Source organism: Bufo bufo, chromosome 4 (assembly GCF_905171765.1).
Source record: "Bufo bufo chromosome 4, aBufBuf1.1, whole genome shotgun sequence".
NCBI lineage: Eukaryota > Metazoa > Chordata > Amphibia > Anura > Bufonidae > Bufo > Bufo bufo.
In genome coordinates this window covers 20953344-20957995 of record NC_053392.1, presented here as the reverse complement: position 1 = coordinate 20957995, position 4652 = coordinate 20953344, and the positions used below count along the sequence as shown (strand labels likewise).

At 43.7% G+C, this 4652-nt stretch overlaps 1 non-coding gene across 1 annotated transcript; it reads right to left on the bottom strand.

Moving 5' to 3' along the window:
• Nucleotides 1–1653: 1653 nt before the first annotated feature.
• TRNAM-CAU lies at nucleotides 1654–1725 on the bottom strand. Its single transcript has one exon. It is a non-coding gene; the product is annotated as a tRNA-Met (tRNA).
• Between the last annotated feature and the right edge of the window lie 2927 nt (nucleotides 1726–4652).

Here is a 4652-nt window from a genome sequence, read left to right as displayed (position 1 = left end):
AGTAGAAGACAAAGAATGAAGAGTGTTTCTAGATAGCAGAGGAAAAGCAAGCCAGGGAAAGTGCTGGTCTGCCGCCCGACACATCCAATATAGTGGCTGGTCAGAAAAATAAAAAATAAATCCTGTGTGCCAGAATCGAACCAGCAACCTAAGGATAGCTGACGTTTAGCCTACTACAGTCCTCCGCTCTACCAGCTGAGCTATCTAAAGTTTGTCCGGGTTACACGGGCATGCCTCCTAGGCTTCTTGCACGAGCAAGAAATAACTAGAAAGACATTCCTACTTATGAAAACGGCAGGAAATATCTGTGAAGGTTCTCATTCATTCAGATCATGGTATAACAGGAGGGATAAGTCAGAGCAACCAGACGACTTGTTGCAATTTTTTTGATTGCACTTGCATGTCTGATACTATTAGGTGTGATTAAACTGCTTTGGGAGAGGAGTTAGAACAGCACTGTAAGTGTCAGTCAATAGATGTCGCACCACTCCACCTGCCATTCAGACTTGGTTTCTCCAGCTTAACATAAATAGCTTCTTTCACACCTCTTTTGAACCCGCCCTCCTGTGTGTCCGAGTTGCAAACGAGTGTGATCAAATGATGGCAGTGAGGAGTGCCAAGAATTGTACATTGGGGAAACAAAACAGTAGCTACACCTAGGCATGGCCCAGGACAGAAGAGGCAACACCTGATGTCAGGACTCAGCTGTTTACCTACATCTTAAAGACAAAGGAGGCTTGTTTGATGACATCAAGATTTGTATCTTAGACACTTTGGAGGGCTAGTCGAAATGAGGTGTGAAAGAAGATATTCATGTTAAGTTTCAGAAACGAAGCTCGAATAGAGGTGGAAGGGCGTGACATCTATTGCCTGCCACTTGCAATGCTGTTCTAACAACTCTCCCGAGGCAGTTTAATCGCACCAAATAGCTTCAGTCATGCAAATGCAATCAACTTCATACCTCTATAACTGAGGCACGACTCACCAGTATGAGATTTCTAGTAGAAGCCATTTTAATTGAGAAATCCTGTTGGAAGACTAGCGAAACGTCTTCAAGGAAAATACAAGCAGAGTTGCTCTGACTGATTTCTCCTGGCGTGTCAGCAAATAAAGATTTTGGAGGATGCAGGCATCGATCCCACTACATCTCGCATGCAAAGCGAGCGCTCTACCATTTGAGCTAATCCCCCACAACAGATGCCACAGTGAGGCACTCTGCTCGCTCCGCTAATATCCTTTTTTTTTTTTTTTTTTTAAGTGTCGCTTTTTCCCCCTGACTTTGTATAATCAAGACTGGAGCATATACAGAGGTCAAATGGTCTAACACTACAGCTGACTGGTTGGTTGAGGAACCTTTTCCATGGGTATAGAGGACAGAATATTCATAAAGAATAAACAATCCCAATAATTTGGTTGAAAAATTTTAAATGAAGCCGAGGGTGGCCCAGGTACGTCGACATTTTCTGTTGTGGGCCCAAGAATGCATGGATAAAAAAGAAACCTGGTAGATTATGAAGACATCCTGGACTTCAAGCAAGAGAAAGCCAACAATATGGGCCTCTTTCCCGTTATCTTCTGTGCACATTCCCAAGTCTTCATTCATAATAGACCTTTGGCAAATTGTAATGTCAGAGGACTGTAAAAAATAGGAGATAGCAGAGGATGGTTTCGATCCATCGACCTCTGGGTTATGGGCCCAGCACGCTTCCGCTGCGCCACTCTGCTACTGTGTGCTGCACCCTAGTATCATTTCCGCCAACCAGCCGTTGTCAACCTGCTTATGAAAAGACAGTCTTTGCGGTATCATCCATCAAGGAGTTGTGAGGTAAAGCCATTTGCTAAATGTTAGAGACGCTTGGGGCACACAGAGGTTTTTTAAATGTTTGTTTTATTTTGTTGTTCAAAAAGCCATTCGGGTATAATGGCATTGACCTGAATGTCTCTACCAAAAGGGCCAGAGGGCACAAAAGTCTATGTGGCGCAATTGGTTAGTGAGTTTGTCTGTTAGCCGAAAGGTTGGTGGTTCAAGCCCACCCAGGGACGCTGGTTTCTTTTTCTTACTGTTGAATGACCCAGTTACAGAAGCAGTGCTGACCAATAACAAACTCTCAAAACAGACAGGAGAACTCTCTATATAAAGTAGAAGACAAAGAATGAAGAGTGTTTCTAGATAGCAGAGGAAAAGCAAGCCAGGGAAAGTGCTGGTCTGCCGCCCGACACATCCAATATAGTGGCTGGTCAGAAAAATAAAAAATAAATCCTGTGTGCCAGAATCGAACCAGCAACCTAAGGATAGCTGACGTTTAGCCTACTACAGTCCTCCGCTCTACCAGCTGAGCTATCTAAAGTTTGTCCGGGTTACACGGGCATGCCTCCTAGGCTTCTTGCACGAGCAAGAAATAACTAGAAAGACATTCCTACTTATGAAAACGGCAGGAAATATCTGTGAAGGTTCTCATTCATTCAGATCATGGTATAACAGGAGGGATAAGTCAGAGCAACCAGACGACTTGTTGCAATTTTTTTGATTGCACTTGCATGTCTGATACTATTAGGTGTGATTAAACTGCTTTGGGAGAGGAGTTAGAACAGCACTGTAAGTGTCAGTCAATAGATGTCGCACCACTCCACCTCCCATTCAGACTTGGTTTCTCCAGCTTAACATAAATAGCTTCTTTCACACCTCTTTTGAACCCGCCCTCCTGTGTGTCCGAGTTGCAAACGAGTGTGATCAAATGATGGCAGTGAGGAGTGCCAAGAATTGTACATTGGGGAAACAAAACAGTAGCTACACCTAGGCATGGCCCAGGACAGAAGAGGCAACACCTGATGTCAGGACTCAGCTGTTTACCTACATCTTAAAGACAAAGGAGGCTTGTTTGATGACATCAAGATTTGTATCTTAGACACTTTGGAGGGCTAGTCGAAATGAGGTGTGAAAGAAGATATTCATGTTAAGTTTCAGAAACGAAGCTCGAATAGAGGTGGAAGGGCGTGACATCTATTGCCTGCCACTTGCAATGCTGTTCTAACAACTCTCCCGAGGCAGTTTAATCGCACCAAATAGCTTCAGTCATGCAAATGCAATCAACTTCATACCTCTATAACTGAGGCACGACTCACCAGTATGAGATTTCTAGTAGAAGCCATTTTAATTGAGAAATCCTGTTGGAAGACTAGCGAAACGTCTTCAAGGAAAATACAAGCAGAGTTGCTCTGACTGATTTCTCCTGGCGTGTCAGCAAATAAAGATTTTGGAGGATGCAGGCATCGATCCCGCTACATCTCGCATGCAAAGCGAGCGCTCTACCATTTGAGCTAATCCCCCACAACAGATGCCACAGTGAGGCACTCTGCTCGCTCCGCTAATATCCTTTTTTTTTTTTTTTTTTTTTAAGTGTCGCTTTTTCCCCCTGACTTTGTATAATCAAGACTGGAGCATATACAGAGGTCAAATGGTCTAACACTACAGCTGACTGGTTGGTTGAGGAACCTTTTCCATGGGTATAGAGGACAGAATATTCATAAAGAATAAACAATCCCAATAATTTGGTTGAAAAATTTTAAATGAAGCCGAGGGTGGCCCAGGTACGTCGACATTTTCTGTTGTGGGCCCAAGAATGCATGGATAAAAAAGAAACCTGGTAGATTATGAAGACATCCTGGACTTCAAGCAAGAGAAAGCCAACAATATGGGCCTCTTTCCCGTTATCTTCTGTGCACATTCCCAAGTCTTCATTCATAATAGACCTTTGGCAAATTGTAATGTCAGAGGACTGTAAAAAATAGGAGATAGCAGAGGATGGTTTCGATCCATCGACCTCTGGGTTATGGGCCCAGCACGCTTCCGCTGCGCCACTCTGCTACTGTGTGCTGCACCCTAGTATCTTTTCCGCCAACCAGCCGTTGTCAATCTGCTTATGAAAAGACAGTCTTTGCGGTATCATCCATCAAGGAGTTGTGAGGTAAAGCCATTTGCTAAATGTTAGAGACGCTTGGGGCACACAGAGGTTTTTTAAATGTTTGTTTTATTTTGTTGTTCAAAAAGCCATTCGGGTATAATGGCATTGACCTGAATGTCTCTACCAAAAGGGCCAGAGGGCACAAAAGTCTATGTAGCGCAATTGGTTAGTGAGTTTGTCTGTTAGCCGAAAGGTTGGTGGTTCAAGCCCACCCAGGGACGCTGGTTTCTTTTTCTTACTGTTGAATGACCCAGTTACAGAAGCAGTGCTGACCAATAACAAACTCTCAAAACAGACAGGAGAACTCTCTATATAAAGTAGAAGACAAAGAATGAAGAGTGTTTCTAAATAGCAGAGGAAAAGCAAGCCAGGGAAAGTGCTGGTCTGCCGCCCGACACATCCAATATAGTGGCTGGTCAGAAAAATAAAAAATAAATCCTGTGTGCCAGAATCGAACCAGCAACCTAAGGATAGCTGACGTTTAGCCTACTACAGTCCTCAGCTCTACCAGCTGAGCTATCTAAAGTTTGTCCGGGTTACACGGGCATGCCTCCTAGGCTTCTTGCACGAGCAAGAAATAACTAGAAAGACATTCCTACTTATGAAAACGGCAGGAAATATCTGTGAAGGTTCTCATTCATTCAGATCATGGTATAACAGGAGGGATAAGTCAGAGCAACCAGACGACTT